Genomic DNA, 27,657 nt, shown 5'->3' with positions numbered 1-27,657 from the left:
TCACATTAAAATTACTATTTTTTTTTTTTACATTGAAAGCCAAAAACAAAGCATAAAAGATATTTACATAATACTTTACATAACAAGCTCCTTTTGAGAAATGAGAATATTAAAATTTCAAAAGTACAGTCACAGCAAGTGGTAGGCGAGCAACGAAGATAAATCAAATCCTATTTCTTACCATGCTGTGAAAAGACGGCTGGCTTTTAATCATCATGATGTGCCATATGTAAATTCCATCAAAGAAGAAGTTTGGTAAATGTTATATTTCATAACCACGGGGAAGGAAGCTATTTATAAACATCAATTAAATGATATAATATAGTCTAAAGCCATTAATAATGAAACTATTAATCTAGGTAGACATTACTTTCATATGAAATAGTTTTTGAGATACACTTTTTCAAATGCATATTTAACTAAGAAAATATTACATTTTTTCTACTCAAGGTCATTGTAACTTGTCTCATACTCCAGTGATATGAGTAAGTAAATTGTTCCAGAAAGGAAATAATACAAAAAGCACCCAAACCCAGAATCACTTTCTCAAAAAAATCTGAGAATGTTTCAGTCAGCACCTATAATTTATATGTGGTCAGAAATCTACATATGTATGTATGAAGGTTAAATGCTAATTCATGTTGTGCTTTGCCACAGGAAACACTTGGAGATGCAAATTTCCATCAAAAGGAGACAGCAGTGAGGCCTAACACCATAAGACATCTATTTGCAAGGCTCCAAAGGAGTAAAGAATCCACCACAAAAACACTATTGCACTAAAATTGTACCTCAATCACATTAGAAGAATGCAAACTAATCTGAAAACATTGAAAATAATAATGTTTCACAAAATACCTAGAAAAGCTGTAATCACCTATGCCACAGTAACTAAAGCTTTGGCGTAGAATAGTTTATCTGCTCTGTTTCAAAAGAGTATGGTTAACTGAAACTTGGTCTTTAAGCTTTAAATGTGGAACTAACACTTAAAAATATGGTTTTCTCCCAGAGAAGATGCTGAATTCAACAGGTTTGAAACAGAATTCTACACCAAAGCATGAGGGATAGTTAATGACTGCTGGGAAAAGCCTTCCTGCAGTAATGGAACCGACAGGCAACCCACTGGATGCCCCAGGGAAGACACAAGGATACAACATTTTACTTTTCTATGTAACGAAGGCATGAAGGAATTTATTTCTTCTTAATAGGCATCAGGCTTCAGACACAAAATTTCTAAGAGACCAGAGGAAAGGATACACTTAAAAACCTGAACAAAACAAACAAACCCCAAACCAACCAACGCCCTCCGTCAAGCCCCCGCATTTTCCAGATATTCGGTACTTAATTTATATTTTCCTTTATCTACAAAAACCTCAAATCTAGTTCACAGTCTCACCAGAAAATTAATAGAACCCCGTGTTTGTTTTCTGTGACACAGGAACAAACGTTTTCAGTCACACATTTAAAACCAAAGGTTTTATTCTGACGAGTTTTGTGAAGGGAGTAAAATATCTCCGTATTTTCAGCACGCTCAGCAATGTCTGTGTGCATAAACTGAGACCTGTTATATCCTAAAATGAATTTAAGACAAATTTACTGCTTTACCTCTTTGTGATGTTTGTTGTTTTGCTATAACCGGTGTGTAGATTGAATGGCAGGTGACATTTCGTAAGATTTAAATAAGGTAAGAAATTAACCAAATTAATATATTCATTTTCCAAAGTATAATGAGTCATTTGCATATAAATTCAAGAGTCTTTAAATACACCATGAATTCCATTTCTTACATTTTTAAACATATATATATATATATATATAAAATATATATCTATGCACACACACCTCCATTGCAGAGACAGCTTTTAAAACTCTGAAACTCTCATTAATATATAAAGCAGTTTGGACTGTGGAATTGATAATTCTTACCCCCTACATGCATCACAGCACGTAAGATACCACACTGCAACGTTCTGTAGGGGATCTTCAGAGCTACTTATATGTCAGCTGCAAAGGCAGCCTCTGATCTGTCCTTCTAGAAAAGAAATATTCACTTACAATGCTCAAATTTTATTCCAAGGGCAAGGTCTGATTCTGTAAAAGGAGTTAGACAGATCCTTATTCATACATGGAATGCCATGGAGATCAATGAAAGCCTGGTGGAGGGGACAAGGTCTTACCCCATGGTTGCTTTGCAGAACTACAGTCTGACTGAAATGTAAGGCAACCATGACATGGAGCTCCATATAGAAAAGAAAGAGGCAGCAAATTAACAGATCTACCAAGAATAAAGAATAAAACACTGTCCAGGCTGCATTAAAAAATACCATAGGAAAGTTGCACTTAAAAATTAAGCATTAGGAGTTTCAGTGTTGCAGGTTAAGTCCTCTTTAATGATTTTGCCAGTGTATGCAACAATACAGTGAAACAAAATAAGCTGGTTTTGTTGGTCAATAATTGAAAACCTTTTGTGTAAAATTGATTTACAGTGTAACAGGATTCAGCTACTGAAATTCGCTCCTGTCTAAGAAAGGACAGCCTTTTATTTACGAACTGGAGAGAGCTAAAAACTTACTAATGATGCGACATAAAGCTGAAAAATAGAAACTAACATATGGTATGAATTCACATAAATACAGGCATTTCAGCCAGCTGGAGCTGAGCTATAGTGCTAACTGCACAGGTTTGGCTTTGCACAGGGGATTCAAGAATTATTGGTATTTTAGTTCACACGCATATGGCCATTCACGCAGTACATGCACACCTTCTTTTGTAAGCCAGAATTCTATTCTCAAAAAGAGAAAGAAAAGAGCTAAGAAACGCTACAGAGAGGTATAAAAATAATTATAATTTAAAAAAGGTAAGCTTTAGTTGGAAGAATAGTAGGCAGTGCCTAAAACCACAGGCTACCTGCAGGAAACATGGACTTTCAACATCAAAAACATTCCCTATTTTCTTCACAACTGCATGCACCACTTCTTGTGTGTACACCCTATGTTAAGAGTCTGCTTAGAAGTAAGACCTGAGTCTACATAACAACTTGCCCCACTATTCCTCTGCTTAAAAAAAAGGAGTGAACCTCATTTCCCTCCTGGTGGCAGAAGAGGACTTTGGCCTTTAATTCCTATTTCTCCGTATGCCAGGGACACCACTGGTTTATTAGCATGAACACTCACCAAACTTACAGCATGAACATATTCTGCTTAAGGTTATATATTTGACAACCTGTCAAACAAGGCAGAGGACTGGCAAACATGGAGTAAGCCCTACTCCATTCTATATTCCACGTGATCATACTGAAACATTACATAGACACACGTGGGCCAGTGCAGAAAAGAATGACTTGGAATCCCCTATGTCAGCCTGTTATTCTTTACAATTGTTCAGAACTTGGCTACATACACTGGGGAAGGCACTTGGAAGTTGAATTCCATGCTTGCTTCTCAATGTACCCATCAGTGCAAAGAGCAACAGATCCTCTCTCCAGAATGGTTACATGAATGGGACCAAAATCAGTCTCCCACGTAGAATTTTTTTTTAAGGTTACTTTATGGGTGTATGTCTAAGCATGTTTGTGTATGAGATTCCCCAACAGCTAAAATAAACTTTGAAAACAGTAACTGAATGTACAAACATTTAGGAATTTGCTTATCCATTTGAGCCAGACTGCCAGTTAATGCCTGTGGTCTTACAGACAACTTCTGCTTGGAGGGGAAGCCGAGGATAGAATCACTATTGCTTTGATACAGAATTCATTGTTATTTACAGGAAGCATATGAAAAACTCTTTTCTGAACACAACAGGAATCTTAGATTTGGTTTTGAGAAAGCATGACCATACCAGGAAATTAATTTGAAGAATTCTTTCAATCCACTTACAGTAACAAGTGTTTCTGTGACACTTTGCCACTCTTCTTTGCTAGGTCTTTTTCACTTCTTTCCCACAATTTACAAGTCTCTTTTAACATTTGCCTCTACATTTCCAAACTATCTCACTGTTACCTCCTATTATTTCAGCTATCTCCTCTACAGTAAAGATCAATTTAATTTCAGCTTTCTTTTCAATGAGAGATGACTGACTCTAGGAGGTATGAGGAACGTTTATTCTTTGCCTTTCTCGTTACTACTTTCATCCTCTTCCTACAAGTACACACAACTTTGCATACTGCTTGCTCTCACAGAGCTGTCCTTGAAGGCTTCAAATTCCTCTTTCATTTTCAAGCATCACTATTCCACACCCTTGCGTCTGAAAGCAAAAATATTTCCTATTATGATTTTAATTCCTACAAGAGATATACAGCAACTCAAGTGTATCTCTATTAATCCAAGGAAAAAGACATTTGATGGAAAGAAGCGAGTGTAAAGGGGGTGTCTGTGAAGAGACAGGGGGAGGAAAATAGTTACATGTCAGCACAATGGGAATAGAAGCTACAACTCTATTAAACTCTTAATAGAGGTATTTAAATTAAAATACCCCTTTGAGTGAAATTCTGCACTAATGTATGTTACCTTAGACGTCCCCTGTCTCCTTTCTCTCATCCTACCGAAGAACCCCGGGAAACATTTTAACCTCCTGCAGTGTAGTCAGCAATCCATCCCACGACTGACTGCCCCACATCAGGCTGGCAGCAGACCCTGTGGGTCAGCAGCGCAGCAAAGGGAACGGTGAAGCTCAGAATCTGCACTTGAGAAGGAGACCAGGTAAAAGATTAGAGACAGATAAGGTGGATAATGGGCTCAGCTTCCGCCACCTCGTCTTGTGAACATTCTCAAACTGAAATATTATTAAGAGCTCTTTTCCATTAATTAAATGGGAGCTGAGGGGATATATAAGCTGTCGAGGTCTGAATAGCTCAACCTCCAACACTTTCTCGAACAGAAAAGCCTCCCTGAGAAAATGAGGTAAACATTCTTATCAAGCAGGCTCCTGTTTCCTTCTTCACCTCCCTTTCCCCCATGCACTCAGAAGGAGCTCATAAGTATCACCCATTCTGGATACTTCAACAGGTATTTAGTCCGACAATGAAAAACAAAGAGCCCTCAAGAACAAAAAACATTTATTTCCATCAGAGGACTTTTCACTGCAGGAGTCACTTTGTTTTACTGAGCAGACACGCTAAATCTACTATTACAAAGTCACATCGTTTTTCCAGAGAACAAAGTTGCTGCTTAAGCAACACACACCTATGTTTCTTTGATTGCTCTCTTTTTCAGTTTGCTTTTATAATTAACACCTGCTGCCAGCCTTTAACAGAGAAACAAATGACTTAGTGAATGAGAGCTGAATGTTGTAAAAAAGGCAAAGTATTCAGCTGTGCTAAAAATCAGTTCTTGAATGTACATTTTTAACTTCAGAGCAGGAGAGTATCCAGCTTCTTACAGTACCAATTTTACAGGGTTAGGTTTGCCAAAGGAGTGGAGTCTGACCGATAAAACACAGACGTCTGCGTCCTCCTGCACCTGCCCATGGGCACTTCTTAGGCACTTCTTAGGCAATGAAAGAAACTGTCAGTAAAAGCAGAAAATATAAAACTAATTTTCATGGTAAGCCACAGAAGTTCTACTACCAAAGCTTGGACTTGCAATGCATTAAATGCTCTGCATGTGAACAATTGATTTCTTCAGTGTCTCCAGAAATGGAAGGGTGTTCCTCAGGTCACAGATGGAAAGCAGCATCAAGAAGTCTGGAAATCAGAATGACAAAATACCTGACCTCTGTTAAAGCCAAACAAAGGTATTTACTAAAAAAGCCAGATTATCAGCCAACTCTTGAAGTTTTCACTGATTTGAGTAATGAAAAAAATTGCTTGCAAGAAACCTATGATTGAAGCAAAGCTTGTTTCTATAAATGTGAGATGTACATTGTATTCAGGATACATCACATTTTCACTTATTTTCAAGAGAAACAATTAATTAAGGGAGTTTAATGAACGTCACTCTACTTTTTATCAGGCTTTAACTCTGGGGAGGGTAGGGGGAGAATGTTTCGCCACAGGCACTTATCCACCAGGTACTCAGTGGCAAAACCCAGTAAGCAGGATCTCTTAAGTTCTTTTCTTCAGAATTACATATCTGCAAACAAGAATGACCTAAATCCTTTACAGTTTCTCAGAAATTATAGCCTAGTTTTCATGTTAATATATGCTTACTTTGTAGTTGTCCACTACTGTAATAAACCACAAATTACAGGTAAAAAGCTCAACTGAGAAACACCACAAGATGCAGACAGCTTCCCAGTGAACACCGCAGTTTTATAATTTCATAGCATGTAACCACCTCTCTCACAGCTTATTGAGTAAAATACAATGAAGGAGCATCAGAAGAATCCTCTGTTTACTTCATCTTCAGGGCAACAAATTACAGACCTGTATTTTTGTCTACTGATGCTTGTAATACCTGACTTCGTTTTAAATTAAAAGTTCAAAACATCAACAATACTGAGTGTGCAGTACGACAAATGATCCACCAATTTTTATACAGACTGCTGGAATAAAAGTTGCTTCATCAGAATAGCTGTGACATGCCTTGTGCTGCCACTCATTCTCCAGCTTCCTTTAAGCTGTGCCAGTTAATAATAAATGAGATTTTGGCCTTCTGCACTGTTTATGATACGCACTTGGCAGAAGCAACAGCATTAAAAACACCTACCAGGACTTTTTTGTAGAAATATACAAATGTATAAATTGGATAAAAAATAGTGTTTATGATTTTATATTGAATTAAGAAGACGTGCAAAGGTAAAAAAAATTATCATTTATTACACTACTTAAACTATGATTTTTTTTCTCTCAAAAACTTTTAAATGAAAAGGATTAACTTTTTAAAGAGCACCCCAAGGAACAACAGCTTTTTATGCAATTTAAGTTGTGTGATACATATGACACAAAAGTAAGTGTGGATGACAGAGCAAATTATCATATTTTCATATGTATAGATCTCTTTAAAAAGAACATTATTCTTTTGACAGACTTGCATACTCGGGTCTCCTACTGTTCCCAAAGGCTCACTCCCTCTTCTAAGATAGCTGCAGATTTGGCAAATCCTCCAGCTTTTGGCAGAGGTTTATTTTCTCCTCCAAGGAAACTGAGGAGCTAAAAAACCAGAATAAATGGGAATCTGGGGGTCTCTGAGGAAAATCAGAGAGCAGTTCATGTCCCAGGGAGTTGAACACTCCTGGAAGACTGGGGTTGCAGAGGCACTGGTTTATAAACAGGCACGGGGCAAGTGCTGCTGCAGAGATGTTCTCCCACTGTGACTGTGGATCTGGCACCATCCTTGGCTTCCATCAACAAATTATGTGACTGCTGAGGACAGAAGTGCAAGGTACAGTGTGACACAACCACCCAGTGTATTTGGGACATTCCCAAATGGACTTCCCTGCATGTTCATGTATAAACTGACCACCGCTGAATGAAATACAGAGGACAGAAGATGTCACATGAAGAACCTGCCTTAGTAATGGTAGTGGTTAACAGAATATGCTTTTTTGCAGCATCCTGCTTTTCAAATAAAACCATATATTAATGTCCTTTGAAATTCAGCATCACAAAAGACAATCTGTATTTCTTTGTCTTCTCTAACTCTGGTTGTTTTTCATTGCTGATTCTTCCTACAGTTAAGTCTGAAAGTCAAGGCACTCTGCCAAAGTGCATATTACATCTGAATCAATTTAGATGCATATTCAATTTAAATAGAGCACCTGAGGTATTTTGGTGTACTATCTTTACACAGATTATTATTATTTGAATTCTTTATGTAACTGTTAAAACATACTTAGAAGAGAATAAAAAAAATGGGTCAAAACAAAGACTTTTCAAGTGGGGACAAATATGGATCTAATATATCACTCAGGAGAAAGCAAGTCATTTGGTTTCTGGCATAGGCCTTTTTTACTCATCTGGAAAATCAACTTTCAAAAATAAGTGTTAAAAATAACTATCCAGATAACGACAGGTAATGACAAAGAGAAGGATCTCGATTACAGGGTTATATACCAACCTTCTTTTAACTTTTTTTCTGAATATCACAAACTATGCTACTGTGTCTACTGTGAACACCTTTCGGCCTCTGATGGTTTGCATGGTAATCAAAAACTTTACTTCCCTTCTACCTGTTATTACTAAACTGGATCACAGCAAAATTAAAATGACAGGAAAAGACAGATTTAAGAATGCAATATGCAAACATCTGCCACACTCACGAAGGAACAGTGAGGGCCACTGAACTAAAAAGGAAGAAATACAATCTTATGAGCTATCTCTGAAACAGGAGATATAAATTAAGGTTGTAGAGTTATAGGAAAAAAGATAAAACATAGATAATATACCTACAGACATATGAGCCAATGACTGTTATGTGAGGTGTATTGAGACTATGTGGCCATAAAAAGTATATGCAAACAAACCTGGAACAGACAGTATGGACCCTCTAAAAACTCTCTGAAAACCCCACCTCATCACCTCTGGTGATTCAAGAAGTCTACCGTAGAAATGTAAACTTAAATAACTGGTGGTTGAAAAAATGTGGCAGGTCAGTGCCAGCCTCCCTCATCTCCCAAAGGCTTCCCCTCTGGTAGGACAAGAGGACGCCTGCAAGGTGTTGGACTGAATGATCCCTGTGAGTCCCTTCCAGCCCAAGATATTCTGTTGTTCTCTAATCTTATACTGACCCGCTGAAGCTCATGACTTATAGAGCAAAGGTTTTAATTCCATCCTCACTCCCAGACTGTAACTCAGAGAAGCTCTTCAGAGCACAGCTCCGTCGATTCAGTGAACATCCAAACAGGCTGAAGTCTTCCATGACTTCAAGCAGTCACTTTAATGGGATTAAGTATATGCTAAAATGAATTGCTGCAGCAGAGCCTGCATGAAGAACGTGGGACACAACAGGAGAAACCTGGAGATTTCTTGAAGAGTTTTCCTTCGCCAGCTTGATGTTGCCTCCCCGATGGAGTGAAAGGTAATTAGACTGATTAACTGAAAATCATTGAGGAGCTGTCATTGGCTCCTCTGTCAGTGCCAGGATCGTTCTGCTTTGCAAACACCAAGGAAGAATACTTAATGAAGAAAGGTGACTAGAGGGTGAAACTATTTTGGGATTTTTTCCACCATAACGTGGAACATTTGCTATTAATTCCCAATGCGTGTTTTTCATTTTAAGGAGTAGTTGCCACCTTCTAAGTTTCGATTCCTTGATATTTCATATTTTGCCAGAACTGAACTTTTTTTAGAAGAATTCTTTCCAAAGATAAGCCATCAAATGAACAGCATTTCACAGAAGAGTTTTCAGCAGTGACTCTTCCTGTGATTTTTAGAGTAGTACATAAGAGAAAAAAAAATAAATAAAAAAAGAAAAAAAAGAAAAAAGAAAAATAATCCCTTTTACTTCTTCAAGTGGTAATATCAATCAATTAACTCATCAGATTTTCTTCTAAATATAAAAGAATTACTGGTAGGTTTTCTTAGAGCCTGATATATTTCTGGTCAGTAAATGAAATATTTGGCGAATTTTTCAACAAAAATAGCAAGAATATTCTGAGGAAAAAAAGTTCTGGGTATGTCGACTTATATACTCAAATATAAAATTAAAAAGTTATGGGTTGGGTGTCTTACAGCATTTAATTCACTAATTTGTCTGCAAGTGATTTTATTTTCCAGTTCATCTTTCCCATGAGTAACAATAATTGTAAAGAAAAACATCCTTAAGACAACACTGCTAAAATATTTTCTGTATTCATTTACAAATTATTTTTATTGATCTAAAACCAAAAATCCCAAATAATCATGGGAACCTCACCAAACTTGACTATTTCTAAGTGACTGTATCAAAACCTACTGCTACCAAGACTAAGCAGTTGAGATCTTACCAAAAAATAAAAAAAAAAAATTCCTTTGAGGGAATTGTTCTGAACTGTCTATTTATATTTAGGCATGAATTTAAGCTTCATTCATTATAAATAGACATAAGCTTATTCCCTAAGTCTTCCTGCACTGTTTCATAAGAAGGCAGGCAAAACATTTGGTAGCAGGACAAAGAAGCCTAAGACAATTGTGGGTTAGCACTAATTGAATACAGAACAACTGCAAAACCAAAAAATAGCAGTATTTTCATTTAGCTAAAGAGTCTTCTTTTAACCTTCGGACACGTAGGAATTTTTGGATTCCTACCAAAGTTCTCACATTTATACCTCTATCCAGTGCTACACATTTGGCAACAACTTCTGTACTAAGTCAGAAAACAATAAATGTCAGTGCCCAAATGAGTCTTGTTGGTTTTTAAGAAATCTGTTAAGTGGACAAAAGAAATCTAGACTTTCTCTTCCCCTACTTCAAAAGGACTTCAATAGGAGAAAAGAAGGCATCCCACAGAAAGAATTTCTCATCACTAATGTACAATTTTTAGACAGGAATATTACATTATTGACTTACATGGCTGCAGTCAGCAGGGATGACTTTATGGGAACATCCACACAGGTAAATGAGTGTGTGGTGTCGAGGTGATTTATGCCTTTCCAAATGTTAACCAGCAACAGAAGGTGCAGGCACAGGCTTTTAACATGAGCAAACAAGCACCATCCCACCTCAGAGTGTTTGGCTTGAACAGTTTCCTCAGAGATTTGTGCCTTCATTACTACTTTCACCTGGGTGGGATCATGTAAGCAACGACCTGCTGTTCCACCCAGCAAGAACCAGAACACCCTGCAGTACTGCTCTTTTCTATACTGAATTTTGTCAAACCAAAGCCTAAGAAAAAAGAAGGAAAAAAAAAAAAGAAAAAAAAAAGGAAAAAAAAAAAAACCCACCCCAAATATCTTTTTCGCGACTGGGTGACAGCAATGGAATGAAAAATGCAAAAAAAAAAAAAAAAACAAAATGGAATTTTTGAATAGTCAAATCAAGGGGAACAAAAAGAGCACTGATGAAAAGTTGAATGACTCACATGAAGAAAAATTAGTTGACTGTGTTCCACCAGAATTTGCTTTTTCATTTGAAACCCTATGATCTGGAAAGCAACATATTTGCATTTACTTTTTAATGCATTAATAGCAGCTTAATTTTGAAGGTTTCTTCTTAAATAATCTAGTTAAAAATTAATAGGCATTTGACTGATATAAAAACAGTTTTGATTTAGCTTTCTAGCTATATTTCTACTAAACTTGTATGATTTAAAAAGTAATATATTTTCTTTAATTATTATCACAACAGTACAGTAGTTTTGCTGGCTTTTCTACTGAATAATTTGATCACTTATAGAAATGAGCTTTGCTTCAACTTGCTATTGATTTGTGTGTACATGCATTAAGATTTTTAGGTCTTTCATTATAAGATAAATCATAATATAATAATGGGTCCCATGTCCAGGACAATGCAATGTGGCATTGCTTTTGGAGGAATTCTGGACAAGGATTTTGGGTTACTATGCCAGCAATCTAAGGAGTAGACAGACAGTTTCAGATTACTGCCTGTCATAGCATATAAAGCCACAGCATAAGCAAATGTGCAACAAAGCCTCTGTGAAAAAAAAAAAGATTTTCACTTTCATATTCTAATAATATAATTTGAATCAGAACTGCAGAAGATCCTACATTGCCCAAGAGAAAGGATTAATTATGTATTAAAGCTACATAATAATTACTAAATATACTTTTGAAGGATATAATTAATTTTTTCTCATTGTACATGATATCATAAGCAATTTGGAACTTTGTTCTTCCTTTCTAATCATTCACCTATTGTAAGAAAATCTTAAATTTGTTGATCATTTTAAGAAACATGCACAGAAACTATCATACAAGAATGTCAAATCTGGAAAAGTGAAGTACAAAAAATAAATTCTTGCAAAAGGAACACCTCGTTTTCTACATAACCTTTTATGTGATTCCACATGCATATTTAATACAAGTGCATGCTTTAACAATTTTATCTTAGTGTTTCTGCACAACTCCCTCTTCATTCATGACATTAGACTGTTTACAGCGGGGGGAAAATATCAGTGTGCTTTTAATCTGATAAATCTACTTGCAGTAGTCCCGAGTTCCATTTAAGCTTTGCAGTGGCAAGAAATCTTATAGACTGAAGGTGTTTTATTTTACTGGTGAAGTCAATTCTTACGTTTAAAGACATTTCCTAAACTAGGGATACAGCGTAAAAAGAAGGATTATCCATTATCCCTGCCCATTTTTATCACAAAGAGACCATACCTCCATTCACAACAGGTGCAGAGACAAAGTTGCCCTAATGTAACCTCACATATAAAACTGCTGCTTATAATGGGGTTGTATGTGAAAATGATATGAAAACCCAAGAATCTCTGCAATCCATACAATAGTTGACAGCACATGCTGTTGTCACAACTTAAAAGTGATTGAAAATTGCCTTGGAAATTATGGCTAATGGATTATAATGGATTATAATAGCCTTTGTCACAAATTACCAAGAGTACTTTGGGTTAAGCATCACGTAGCTTTACATAACACGATACTGCATTAATGTGTTATTTCATCAAACTGCTCAGAAACCTCCATTAATCTTAATGGACTCCCCCAAAAATAGATCTCTTAAGAACTTTGATAACATCTCTTTCAATACAGGTGTGCTGGTTTTGGCTGGGATAGGGTTAATTTTCTTCAAAGCAGCAGCGCAGGGCCGTGTTTTGGATTTGTGCTGGAAACAGTGTTGATAACTCAGGGATGTTTTCCTGACTGCTGAGCAGGGCTGGCACAGAGCCAGGGCCTTTTCTGCCTCTCACCCAACCCCAACAGCCAGTGGGCTGGGGAGGGGCACCAGGGGTTGGGAGAGGACACAGCCAGGACAGCTGACCCCCCACGGACCACAGGGCTGTTCCATACCATATGGCACCATGCTCAGCATACAGAGCTGGGGAAGGGTTTGACAGGGGGGAAAACCTGCTCTCCGTTATTTTCCTTTTATTTACAAATTATGTGGATTATTATAATTTCAATATTGTTAAACTGTTGTTATCTCCACCAATGAGTTTGGCTTTTGCCCTTTTTTTATTCCCTCTGTTCATCCTGCTGGGAGGGACTGATGGAGTGGCTGGGTGGTGCTTAGTTGCTGGCTGGTGTTAAACCATGACAGAAGGTCTGACAGACCACTATTTAGCCCAAGAAGTTAGACCTTATTACATAAAATAAAGAGATACTTGACAGAGAAGCAGAGTTAATGTGAGTCAAAGAAAACCCCACATGAAGCCTGGACTGAGCTATCTACAGCCAAAGAAATTCTAGAGTTTCCTACTTCCTCATAGAACCCTAAGAAAGATAAAATTTTCAAAACAGGTATTGCAAATACACTGACAAGGAAAAGGAGCTGCTAAACTGCCTTTTATAACTTCCTAAGTTCTTTTTGGGCAAAACATAATCACGCAGAGTTATTAATTCTAAAAATTCTTCAGCTATTAAAAGATTCAAACAGAAACATAACTTCAGACGAAACAGCCACCAATATGCAAACAAACATCTACAGCTACCCTCATTTTTTTTGTCTGTGCTTGTATGGAGAATTCTAACAGCATTCAGCTGATGTTGTCATTACATAGGACTCTCTTGACTGCTGTAGCAACAGAAACCAGGATTTGCATCTAGGTAGTAGAATGCCACTCCTTGAAAGAAGGAAATGGTATTTACAAGTGGACTTTTTTACAGCAAGAAATATGGGATACCTCCTCTGCAAACATATTTAAGAGCATTGCACTGTCCTATATTCTGGTTTTAATATTCTTGCTAGAAAAAGAGCATTTTTTACCAAAAACTTTCCTTTGACTACAGAAATACTTGATATCACCCCCATTTTATTTATCCTAAATAAAATATGTGCTATCATGTATTTATAGCAGGAAACAGTGACTGTCTTAAAATTACCTTAGTCTAGACTACTCGCTAGCACCTATACATGCAAAATCAACTAAGTTATGGATTTCAGCACTCTCATTAAAACTCTTCATACAGTGTGAAAGGGAAAAACAGCAACAAACTTTGGGAACGTCTTGTAGTTCTGAGAAGATGCTTGTTTTGGGCAGTTTTATTAATTCACCAGGAAGAGAAAAGAATGGCTACTCGGGGCAGGGAGAGATGGAAAAAAAAAAAAAGAAGACAAAAGCATGAATTTCCCTCCAGTCAGAAGAATTTGGGGAATAAATCCGAAACTGTTCCAGCTGCCATCCTTATCAAACTTAATGATGTTTTACACAATATGCAGGTGTCGATTTGACCAGAGAGAGACAATTCACGGCTTCAAGACCTGCACTGCAACTTTACTACCATTCATCTGCTACAGGTAATGTGGTCCAAGATTAAAACAAATAGCATATTACACTTAAAGGAAGAGCATCTGCTGGAAGTACACTGCAGAACAACAGATGTTCCTACATCAAGTAACTATCAATCTTACGCTGATCCAATGGCACTGGCGAGGCACTCAAAATGCAGCTGGACAAGGAAAGGCTCGCCCATCCCAATGTGATTCACTGAAGAACTCAGGGTGATTTAGCAAAATAATATTGAAATCTCTGCACATCTCACCGAACCTTACCTTTAAAAAGCCATTTAGATTCATCACAGCATTCTGTCTAGCAGTAAAGGATTTACGCTGTTTGCTTGCCTTTGTGTACCTGTAGGATTTTATCCCAGTATCCAACAGTCCAGATACTGGCACAAAAAATGTCAGCTGCTCAAATGTGAATACAACACTATTAAGGACACACCAGTCATTATAAAGCCATTATAAAGTAGCATTTTAAAGGCAGGATGCAATAAATGAAAGACTTCTGTAAGTGTTCTGACTGTTTGCAAGATGCTGCACATTACTCTTGCTGGAAAACTACCATATCAAGGACCAGAGGAGTACAGATTATTTTTGAGGGGGAAAACACAGAACAGTTTTGATTAAATTTTGCAGGAAAACCTTAGAAAGCTGGAGATGATAGACATTCTAGTACTGAATCTTGTCTGAAACTACTTAGCTCATGGAATCCATTCTATTTTACTTCAATAATCACACTGATAAATGAGGTCCAGTTGTCTACTCAAATACAAAGACTCTTACAGAAGTTACATCTGCAAATCTTGACTAACGCCAAGGATGTGAAAGGAAAAGAACATTTTTGTTAGTTTGTTTTTAAAGTTGCCCATATTGAGTATTAACTTATAATCAAAGAAAAAAATCAAGTTGGATGAAGAGCTTTTTTAGTACAGAAAACCCTAATGGACACAAGAAACAACCTTAAGATTTTTTTTTTTTTTTGAGACTTAATAGGTTATAACCTGTACTAATATAAATAATTTGGCATTTCAGAATCTTTCTACTTTAATCTTAATATTGAGAACTACATATGCAGCTCCATACTTTCTTACCATTTGCAAACTGTTTTTATTTCTTCCTGTTTTCCTTCATTTACTAAATCACCTCACAGAGTGACTAAGACAAGTGTTGCCTTAGTCTTTGCAAACATACAGACATACAAAATACATCCAGTATGGTAACAACATGATTTAAATAGTTTTCACACAAGAAAAGTAGAACATAACCCAGTGAGACCATAGCACAGGACATAACTTCTTCTATCATATTTTCAGGGCTTGCTAAAGATTTGCTAAAGTTGGCTACTTTTCCTTCAGAAATCAAAGGTTTTACTGATTCAGACACTTTCCATATGCAAGATAATCTGATGTTCATATACATACATACACAATTACAGTCCCATCACAGGCTTCAGATACCTGAAATCTGTTACCTTGATGTAGCTGGATTATAGCGAGAAACCTGATATTCTCTTACCTAGAACACAAAAGAGAAATTGTTTTAGATTAATTCACAGTGTTGTTCAAGTTATATATTTTGCAAATTAAAGAAGACTGAACTACATAAAACCAACAAATTAGGTTTAGGCTATTGAGTTGCAAAATGCTCTTTAGTATTAAATCAATCTAAGAGATTTGACAGCATCTTCTATCATAGCTTTGTCATTTTATCTCCTTGGATGAATGTAAATGGAATCTTTTTTTATCAAGTAAGATCATAACTCAACAAAAGCCCAACTTCCATGTTTGTCTATATCTTGGTATGATTCAGGTTCCCATCTTTCAAAGGCAGTTTTTATACACCTCACCCTACACTGATTTTTTGTTTCTAAGGATGCTACCCAAGCACTTAGGTGTTATTTCATCTTACACTTTCTTTTCCAACAGCCAGCCAACAAATGTACCATGAGCTTTTGTCAGCAGCACCTTAAAGCTCAAGGAAGGTCTGAAGAAGTAGTGGCACCTTCTGTTTATGAAGTGTATAAACTAAGAATTTTTTGTATGTTTTCAAACCACCTACCCTTTAAATGGTATACACCCTCTTAAGCAAAGTAACTAATGATGCCAGCAATAGAGCAGTTACAAGTTCTTCCAATTGCTTGTTGAAGAATATCTATCTATCTATCTATATATATGGATGCTGAAAGTTTGTTCCTACAAGCTGTTTATTAACACTTGTGTGGATTGCTGGGGCCTCAGCCACAACTACAATTGTTCACTTTTCACCAGGTTCACCTTATGAGAAAAGTAAAACAAAGCATCCCATAATATAGAGCTGCAGCCATAAACCGTCAGGTCTCACTGTGCTATAAACTACATTTTTAGGTGAGGGGGATTGGAAAACATAAAAAAAAAACACCCATAAAGTGCTATCATATTTATAATTTTGCATCAACTTCAAGAAATCCCACCGAAGTTTTAAATTTAGTTTACCTTCTTATGAGCAACACAGCAAGAATGAATAGATAAACAGCCAACTAAGTATTGTCTTCAACATGCAAATGCTTAGAGGTAAGCTGAAATCCACCAGTACAATATCTCTTTCAGGTCTGCTGTGGTCTGCCAGGAAAACTACTTCAACATTTTTCTTTTCATTCCCATTGCCATTACCCTTCCATCTAAACTAGCTTCAGTGACACAATCAAATCCTGTCCACCTACGACTGCCTTGCTGGTGATTTTCAGTTCTGATCACCTCTGTCCTTCTGCAGTGTCTCTGCCTTGTTAAAGGTATCCACATGTTTTAACAAGCTACCATTTATCACAGGAGGCACAAAACTTTGACCAACTGCTTGGTCTGAGGGCTTTTAATCCTTCCCTGTACAACAGCACATGGCAGAAGTGTCCTTAACTACCCCGTGAAATTATCACTACCTCTTATTCAAACAAGCACTGTCATGTTTTAAGACCATGTTGAGAGTGTGGATACTAAATGAACTCGGACACAAAACCACTTTAATCACTGATGTGTGTGCACGAGCTGCATGTCCCACAGGAAAGATGGCACAGGTGGGGGGGGAAGGGCAAGTGGCCTCTGGCTCTGCTGGCTATGGACAGCCCAGGGGTAGGACCACTAGGTCCCCTGGATGCATCCTTCAGGTCCTCTCTTCTTGAAACTTTTGGGTTCTCTCTCATTTAACCCTGTGAGTCTCTCATACAACCAAAACCGTGTATCTGCTTATTTCTTTCTCCCCACAGGTGCTACAGTTTCTTCATGCTCTGTTTACGTAGCCATGCACTGACCCAACACTATTTTGTGCCATTCCCCACTCTAGACTTCAAAGCATTTAAACTCGAACACAGTTTTCGGTTTTCTTCTTAAACTGGATCATTTAGACAGATCTGGGTTAGTTTCTGGTAACAGCAGTGCTTGAAACGACACAACAGAGATTATGATAACCCTCAGAAGCGAAGGGAAACTAGTTGTGCTGGCAGAGCATCCCAACCTTTCCTTTAACCTAGTTCTGTTTATCCATTAGGCAACCTAACTGATTTTCTCAGTGAATGGCTATGGGACAGGAAAGCCAACATTTTTTTCTCCCTGTTACTGAAACCTGTGGAACAGAACTCCCTTTAAAATTATTTTTTTTCCCTGATCCCTTTGTTAAGTTTGTAATTTTTTAGCAACTAACTCAGCTTAGATTTTCCTTGGTAATTGTTACTCGGGATGAGTGATGGTTGTGGAGGGGGAGAGGAGAAAGGAAAAAAAATAAAAGGAAACATTACCAATGGTAAATGGTTTCTTGTGTTTGTTTCTCTGATTTTATTCTAGAGAAAAGCTGCTTGGCTTCATCCTCACAACTTCCAATAAGGGTTTTTTTACTCTTGAAGAACTACAGAATATGCTGGCAAGAATACCAACTATTAGGGTTTTTAAACAACAAAGTATTTAAATTTTAAATGTCAATGTGTTTTATTTAGAGGTTGCTAAATACCTTGCAGAAGGATGCAAAAGTTCTATAATCCGAAAATATTTCAAGATAAAAATTTGGGCTTCCATCCAGACAAGCCAAGCAGGCTTTGAGAAAGGGAGACTTTGCCAAATGGACGTCCTGCTACTGCAACTTTTGTGATAGTTCTACACATCTTCTCTACTCAGTGGTCATGACATTTGTCTAAGACAAAAAAAGAGGAGCTCAGAGAGCTCAGAGACAGACTCTTTCTGTTGCATCCTTCCACCCGTTTAAACTCCTCTCATCAAACAGCAGAATAACAAATACATTTATCTTAGGATTTATATGTGTTATTCTGGTTTTTTTTTTGATGACTGCCAAAACTGCAGCCGTCAGCACTGTCCTGTGTCGCGTGAGAGAAAGTTTAAAATGGTGTTTGGAAAAGAGTAACAGATTCTAGGAGCATATACGGGGATTTATTGCTTCCATCTGAAACACCAAAACAACACCTGTAAGTTTTAGTAGCCAGGACATGTTTTATAGAAAGAAAGAAAATAAAAAAAAGAAAACAAGCACAGAATAGAGTATTATACCCTGTATTTTCAGCTGTAAAACTGAGCAGCAGATGTTGGTGAGCAACAAGCAATTTCGATTTAATAATTAGTAAAAGAAGTGCTTTAGTGTGGGATTGCAAAATGGCACTGACATGCTCTGATCTGACACAGTCAAAGGGAACAAAAAAACTAGACCAAGGGAGAATTCTGTGGGACATAGACTTAAGAGACAGGAAATGGCACAAGGAAAAAGCATCACTGGCGACTTTTATAAAGCTTTAAAATTCATTTCCAAAGGATTTAAAGAGATCAGAGCCTTACAACTGAGGTGTAAATTGGAAATTATAGGTTTTATGACCAATGATCCAAGAATAAGTCAAGTTCAACAAATATCTGACCAGTCAGCAATCAACAGCAATCCTTATGGCATGGCACAGTATAAATTAGTAGCCTTGAATAAACAGATACACCATTCTTAAAATCCAGTTGGGAAATCCATTATAAAATAATCCACAGTAACAAAACATCCCATGATTTTTAGTTGTGGTCACTACTGATGGGTCAAACTACTGAATTGCCATCCCTTGAGACAAATTACTTATTTAAAATCTTAGAACTAAGAGTTTTATGTATTCAATCTTTGTTAATTTCTCACTATGGGTTAATCCTTTGAGCTCAAACCCAAAATACAAAAAAAATAAATATTTTCATCTTCACCACAGTCCTGTAGACTGCACAGGGTACAAGACTTGCTCACAGCTGTCAGGGTAATCAGGCCTGCTTGCATCCTATGAATTCTCCTTGAGCTAGACTTTGAGCTGACTTCGAAGTCTATGAGCTGAAAAGCAGCTAAATTTAGCAGAACAAAACAAGCAAATGACAGCTAGAGAAGCATTAGACCCAAGTCTATCCATTCAATTAACTTGCAGTTTTACCCACTCTTCTGTTTAACTGCTTTGACACAAGTACCATATGATTCAACCTATTTGATGCACAACAATAAGATAAATACCTGAAATAAAGACAAAATAGCTAATTCAGTACAACAAGACCCAGTAAAAATCTAAACTCTCATTCAAATTCTTGCCATTTTAGTTGACTTTTAAATGTATGCATTTCGTCCTTACAGGCAATTTTAAGTTTTGTTATTTTAAAAAGAAAGAAATGAAATAAAACTCAAAGAGGCAGTAGAATATTCAAGAACTGAGATAAGGAGTAAATGTACAAATTATAGAAGCCTTCAAGGGAAAAAGGCATAGGAGACTCACAGGAAACTGGTAGTTCTCTTGTTTCTTTATCCTACCTGATAGAATTCCTCAACCCAAATAACACATGAACCCCATTAAGATATGAAATCAGTCCTAAATAGCATAAACTCAATTACTTCAAAGAACCCCCACCTGTCTTCTCAATCTTTCAATCTCAGTTTCCACTTTAAACGTTGCTTGAGATACAGGTGGAGCAAATAAGAACACAAATCAAAGATCGATGTGGAAACTACAGAATCCTTTTATTTTCAGACAGATTTTTTTTTCATTATTATGAACACGTAAGTTCTCAGCACAGAGCTACTGTAACTGAACTTTTCTAACAAAGGACTGTGAGACCCCCCTTCTCACTTCACAGGTGAGAGCAGAAGCAGGAAGACGAAACGTGTTGGGTAAGTTTAAAGACAATGATAATAATCCTTCAGGAGTATGTTTATACAGAAGAGTGCTGGTCACTCTTGAGTCTTCTAGAGACAAACACACTTTGCTCTTCGCCTCCTTTGTTTTTTTTCCCCCAGAAAGATGGAGCACGTTGTTTATACAGGGTGCATTGTAAATTTACCCAGGCCAGGGGGACCCTACAGCCCTACTTCTGCAGCTGTGTTACCACTGTCAGGGTGAACCTACTCCCTGTGTCTGGTTTGCCTCTCTCTGTGGTGAAGACAAAACACCAACAAAAAAGTGATTTGCATCATCACTGTGTGTCTGCTTTAGTAAACACTTTCTACTCATGTCCCCACAGAGTTCCTTATTGTTGTAGAGAGAGTCTTCCAGCAAAAATACAGCTTGTCACTTCCTGAAAACCAGATGTGAAGTATGTTAGTTTTTTTATCCTGGTTGATGTGTCTACACACACTGCACTTCCAACACAAAAGCTACTGAGCTTGATCTAGAGAATTTCCAACAAACCCATCGAGGTGCTAATTTTCTCAGAGGCATTATATCCATACCAGGTCTGGACAGATACTTATGGTGATAACAAAATACGCCTTTTGATCCAAATACAGTCCCACTCCTGTTTTCCAAATTACAGAAACACTAGAACAATTCAAGGAAAACAATGAGAAAAATTGTGTTATATCAGCAATCTTACTCTCAAAATAGCTGACTACACATTCCATTAACTTTATTTATTTTAATATGATTGAGGTCATTAAAGTTTGCTGAGCGCTTCACGTACACAGTATTACAAAGCACATGCAATAACCAAGTCTTGTTTTCCACAATTTAAATGTAAGTGTTAATAGAAGTAATTCTTCTTTAGAAAATGATTTTCTGACGAGTTTTGAAAGCTTGGATGCAGATGTACTTATCTGTCCTCTAAAGCCAAGATAAACAACAGCACAAGTGTTTTTTTTTTGCATGCATGGTTGCTTTTCAAATCGTGCCTTGAGACAAACTAATAATTATATATAACTAGAAACATAGGAAAATGCCCCTAATTCACACTACTGACAGGAAAACCACTGCCAATGCCTAAATCAGAGGAAGAGCAAAAATACACTAAGAACACCCCAAACAGCACAGATATATGCATCACAAAAATTGGGTTTTACCTACAGTTTTCCTTCAGTCTAACTTCCATTACTTAGAGCAAGAGTTCACCAGTGTATTAACCTGCTTACTATGTCACAGTCTTGTAAGAAGTGTTAGTAATTATCAGAACTACATATTCTTCGCTTAAGGACTAAACAAACAAAAGAATTAGTTGGCAGTGTTTTAAATGCCTATGTCAAGTTTAAAAAAAAATAGTGAGGTTAAACTAAAACATTCAATTTGTCTGAAATACTGAGATTTTTCTCCATCTGAATTTCACAGTTGTTCTATTACATAGATTTTATGTCCTGACAGACAGGCTTGTAGCCTTGTCTCTCGAAGCCTTGAAGGATCAGATGTAGACTCTCAAATGTAATTTTGGGGTAACAACCTAATTTACACCTTTACAGATATCAAAAGCTTATCTGTTAATTCCAAATTCTGGAGAAGGATTTCCATTGCTTTCATACTTAAATTGTAAGGTAGGCAGATCAGAAAACTACAGGTTAGGAGAGCTCTGATATTCTGGGTAAGTAAGCACATATTAGGTCCTGTGTCATGAGTTTCTTTTGAAATTATGCAGAAATTAAAACAGTGATAATTATCGTGTGTCACATACCGTTTCACAAAACTGCAACAAGTTACCTTAATAAATAGCAGCTACAAAGTCTGAATATTATTCTGCATTACACACTATACCTTACATTTAATGTAAATATAAACACTTGGAAAATAATAAGAGGAAAATATGTGTGTGCCAGATATAGGCCTGGATTAAGATGCTATGTCAAGACAAAAAAACCCCAAAGCACAGAGATGCAGTGGTAGGATGACCTTGGCTGGCTGCCAGACACCCACCCAGCTGCTCTCACTCCCCTTTGGCAACAGGACAAGCAAGATGACAATGCTCTTCTTTTTTTTTTTTTTTTTTTTTTTTGTAGCCACAAACAAAATAAGCTCGACTTGGAAAAAATTAATTTAATTTGTTGCCAGGTAAAACAGAGTGGGATAGTGAGAAACAAAAACCCAAAACACTTTCACTTCTTCAACCCCAAATCCTCTGTATCCATCTGTACCTGAGCAGAGGAATGAGGGCAAGGGGAAGCTCTGGCTGCTCCTCACAGAGGGCACCCGGCAGCCCCTGCCAGACCCTGGGCACCTGTACCCCTTACAGAGCCACAAACTGGCCTCATAATCAGGACTGTCAAGGCTGCAAATTCCCTGGGGAAGCTGGGCAACGCAGTCAGCTGCAATTTGTCAACAAGCAGATGTGCCCCATCTTAATTTCCCTGTCAGCCTCTGTGCTCAAGGTAGGTACTCTGAGTTAGTGCCGTGGCTACTCCTGCAGCATAGAAAAAGGCTAAACCTTGCTGTTTATAAAGCATTTTGCTTTAAGTAGACCTCTGAGTCAATTACAAAAGTATGTGTATGTGAAATTTCTATCAATAATACTAAACAGATAAAGGAAGAACTAACACTGTGGGGGACGTAAGAACTGTTTTGTTATTGACATAAACAGTAATTGATTAGGTTTCTCAGCTTCTGTTGCTAGAAATTCTGATGTATTCCACTTAGGATTACTAGTTAGCTTTCATTTCCTTTCAACTTTTGCCTCTGGATAAGCTCAACTATTCCCAAGAAGAAACACTGATCAAGTACATTTGTCATGCGAACAACTATAATAAGGTAATTCATCATAGTCTGTCAGACTCTTATTCCAGGAAGACTGCTGCATTTTTATCCTTACTTAAAAATCTGCTGTCACTCCTGCTGGAAATTTTGGTAGACACTTTGGACATGTTTAAAAGCCCTTCCAAACTGATAGTGGCAGATAATTAAGTTATCACCTATCAAAGTCTTTTTTCACTCTCTGCAATGTTTATGACATCATGAACCTTTCTGTCTGGTTTAATCTGACCTGTTCAGAACGTGTGATCCCTTGTTCCTTTTCCCTTTTCCTTTCCTAATGGTAGCTAGTGACCAATGTAATTCACTACAACAAATGAAGCTCTTCTGGAGAGTCTAATTGAGCAATTCTGTTTTCTTTTCAAGGTCTGAACTCAACCACATCCCACAACCTATTCTTCAGCACTGCAGTGGCAAAAGATTTACTTGAAGGCAAAGCAAGCTAGATTTTAGGTTTCCAAAGGGAAGAAGAATAAACCAACACTGGCTCAGAGTTGTGCGTGGGTGAAAGTGGGAGTTGTTATTTAGGCTGTCAATAATGCTTAATGTTTTTGTATATTCTCTAGTCAAAGCTGAACATTTTTATTTGTTTTTTTTGCAAGCTTGGTACTTCACCTGCATGTTAGGTGCAAAATTTCATGTACTCTTCTTGTATTTTTTCTTACATTTCTCTTACGGTGTTCTGTGGATATAAATATTCTCTTTCCAAAAAATTCTGCTTTTTGTCACAAAAAAAATAGGGCATGAAGTTTTAGCACCGGTGAACAATCTCACAAATGGAAATGCACTGAAGAAAAAAAATACTGGGAGAGAAGCAGGTTCTATATTCATCTTCCAGACCAGCATTAACAATAGCAAGGAGAAAATGAACTCAATCTTGCAGATCTATTGCCTCACATGTGAACACAAAAAGGGGGTATAGTTTTAATCCTTGCACCTTGTCCATCAGCCCCTTTTATCTGTGGCTTTTCACCATAGCAATGCAAGCCTAATGACAAAGTGATCTTAAAAGCTGGACTCGATTTCCACTTCAGTCACGGCTGTCAAAAAGGTAGGGAGAGAAGTTAGATCTGATAAGCAAAATTAAAAGTAACATCAGTTAAACCCACCAGCAGATACACAAGGTAGATTGCTGGCAATGCCATGCAATCTGTGTGCACTTGGTTTATTAACAGCATTTCATTTAGGAAAGACGAAGTAGAGTGACATAAGATTTATCCTGAAGCAAGGCTTCATCGAGTGTGAAAGATAAGGATTCACCACCAGAAGATAAATGAGCACATGAGCACTATTCCTAATACTGTGGAAAAGGGAAGGAGCTCTGAAAGCTCTCGGTGAAGCAAGGACCATTCTTAATGCTTACTTCACTTCTAGTAATAGTCTGATAAAAATGACATATATTACAAATAAGAAGTCTACGTATGCAAGGAGCCAAGTCAGTAATATTTCGGTCTGCAAAATACCACCTTCCAAGCACTGTTTGTATTTGTCTCATATGGAAGAGATAGAACGAATTTTAAAAAGACAGAAATAGACTCATACACTCAAAGATTCTCATGCATTCGGAATTAAGAACATTTGTAACCATCTCACACTTGGATTTAGAGTTTCTACAGTTTGGTCCCTGAGAAGGGAGATTCAGGAGCTAAAGTAAACATTATTTTCAGAACCAATATTTAAGTAGCATCATGCTCAGCTCTTTTTCCTAGTCTTTTCACTTCAGCTAAAAAGCTACAGAAACAAGATTTCCAGTGAAGATCCTGAAACAATTACACACGGATGAAAATGGCTCATATTGCTGACATTAATTCCAAATCAATCTAACTGCACCCTCCAGCACTTACAACTGGAGGGGCACACTTTTTGCCTCAGACTATCAGCAGAACTTGGTAGTTTTGGCCATATATTTTGCCTCATCCGGTTTCATTTCCTTCTGAAGCAGTGCTAAAAGGCGAGGAGAACTAACAGACCTCTTGGTTAGAATTTCTCTGCTCAAGGAACCCCGAGCTGAGACAGATCTGCACCATCAGCCAGTGTCACTAGGTGCTCTTCACAGTAAGAACTGCTTATCAGACAGCTGCTCCTGTCTGATGTATACACTGTATAGATCACTCAGGAACAGTGCTGTGACTGTCTAACTGTCCTGCTCTCATGCTAAGGTTTCCCCTTCCACCACCACCCATGTTCTCCCACCACAAGCTCCACAGCTGGATCTCTGCTTGCCCACACTGCGGCTCCAGGATTGAAGCAAACCGATGTGCCAGGCAAGCAGATGTTCTAAAACCCTTGGCTGTAAATTGTAGTTCTTCCCTGCCCCCTGACCAAATACAGCCCCTGACTGTGTGTAAATGGCCTTTCCCCAGCATTTGCACCTAAAAATGGCAGAACCACTCATTTTCAATTCATAGGGGTTTTTTTTGGTTGTTTTTATTAATCTAGTTGCCCCTATCAGTCACAACTCGCCTGAGCTACAAGCAGGGCTAAGAAACTGAAACCTTTCCCTGAAATTACGGATTCAGAGACTAAAAAGAAGAGCTGAGTGCTCATATTCCACTTGAAGACAATATCTTATTCTAATGTCTTCATATTCTGAATAGAAAATCTGGTGCCTGCTCTGCTGCAACTATTTGGTATTTGGAAAAACCTTATTACTCATATGGCTGTTATGAAAATCTGCCAAGAATGCAATGAAGGTAAAGCTGATGGAGTACATACAATGCAAACAATCCCAATTGTTTTAAAATAACATTAAATTTTGATCCAGAAGCCATATCAATGTTACAGCATAGAGAAGCATAGTTCTTATTGCCAAAGGGACCTGGGGACCATTACAACAAATTTCAGGATGCTGGATTTTAAACTGGAGGCACTCCTATCACAAAACAATCATTCTATCCAGGGAGTTATAAAGACAGCCTAAGCAATGCAAGGCCATAAAATGTTTGACCTCTTCCCCATAAGCCGATAAATCAGGGTGCCAAAGAAGCACAACACCATCCAACTAATAAAACCATAAGGCTGGTGAGAAGGTGTCAAAATTCAACTGGGAAGCATTTCATTTCAGATTTCCAGGGGGAATTCTTGATATCAGATAGACTGAATTTCTACTCAGTGTTTCTGTGTGTGTGTGGCCATCATTAGTTTTAATTACTTCTGACATTTTGTCTATCATACTGGATCCTTGGAGAAAAGTAATGAGCCTCCTCATGTGAAAGGTGAAAAGAATGAAGATCATATTAAGATCCTAGAAATAATTAAACCACGTGATCTTAGAACTATAAACCCCATAAAGAATCCCATTAAACCACTTGGAACTACCAGTGTGACTACAGAAACCTCCTCATTAGCTATAAAAGCCAACTAGCAATATCTTAATTCCGGCATTTCAGTTTCATTAGTTGATCGTGTATGCTTGTTTCAGATTTAATATCAGCAATTGTCAATTGTCTGATAACAATGAGCATGTCAGGAACAGACAATTAATGAGGGCTATTTACCTGAGGAGCTGAGCCCCGTCATTTTTAACTGTTTCTTTTTGAGTGGTTGGGAAAGTAGTTTGTTAAAGTTATCTTTAACCTTTTCCTGAAGGTCATGTTTGTACTGCAATAAAACTTACTCAGCTTTTTGGAAAGAATATACCAATCAGTTCAAATCAAAAGCTCTGGAAAGTACAAATTACATTCTCTCTCTTCCCAGCTTACTGAGAGAAACACTGTGTGATAGTCTTGAGCAAAATTAAGCAGTCTAACAGTCTGTATTTTCTTATCTTAATAGAATTTTACAACGACAATGAATGCTTCAGAAATACTACTAAGGAGAAAAGCTAATTGGCAGAAGATTATAAATTATATTTCCATATTCAACCAAATAAGGACAAGATAATTTATTATTATATTCAAAACTGTAACTCAATGGGTAGAGGCAGAATACTTCAAAAAATAATTTAAAATACTTTCCTCTGAACAATATTGTTTTATGAACTATTAATGTATCAATACATTCCATAAAAAAACACTTATACATTAAAATAGTCTATTTTCTCCCTATTTCTACACATAGTGCATTTACTAAGCAATGTTGTCGATATATGCACCTGTCTATATATGTAAAGTAGCACAGAATAAATAAATATGTTCTCAAATTTCTATTTTATGAAGTAAGTTGTCTGCCTTCTGCTGGAAATGATCATACAGTGCTTCTTTTCCAAGGTGCATAAACACACATCTAAATGTAACACCTTAAGCAGTTCCACTGACTGGCAGATCAAGTTGACTGTACAAGTCTTAACTGATGAGTCTGATTACTCCAGTCTTGTCCCAGAAATGATAAAAGATGGGCAAGAAATAAAATGTTACAGTAAACACCATCATATTTCTAGATGACAAGAGCTTCAGAATCCCAAGAGCGCCGA

The 27,657-nt window shown here is 37.2% G+C and overlaps 1 protein-coding gene across 5 annotated transcripts in view; it reads right to left on the bottom strand.

Moving 5' to 3' along the window:
- Positions 1–27,657, bottom strand: part of CADM2 (cell adhesion molecule 2) — a 611,005-nt gene that overhangs the window by 318,925 nt on the left and 264,423 nt on the right. The window contains exon 2 of one of the 5 annotated variants that reach the window (XM_051780132.1): positions 15,744–15,787. The exons of 3 other annotated variants lie outside the window; for them this stretch is intronic. The gene's annotated coding sequence lies outside the window, so the exon portion shown is untranslated. Of the gene's footprint in view, positions 1–15,729; positions 15,788–27,657 lie in introns of all 5 variants that reach the window. One more of the 5 variants, XM_051780133.1, reaches the window with a different exon arrangement.

The sequence above is a fragment of the Manacus candei genome, unplaced genomic scaffold (assembly GCF_025592945.1).
Source record: "Manacus candei isolate 608988 ecotype Guabito, Panama unplaced genomic scaffold, ASM2559294v1 h1tg000014l, whole genome shotgun sequence".
NCBI classification, from domain to species: domain Eukaryota; kingdom Metazoa; phylum Chordata; class Aves; order Passeriformes; family Pipridae; genus Manacus; species Manacus candei.
Note: the sequence above shows the minus strand (reverse complement) of the source record. Positions and strands in the feature narration are given on the sequence as shown.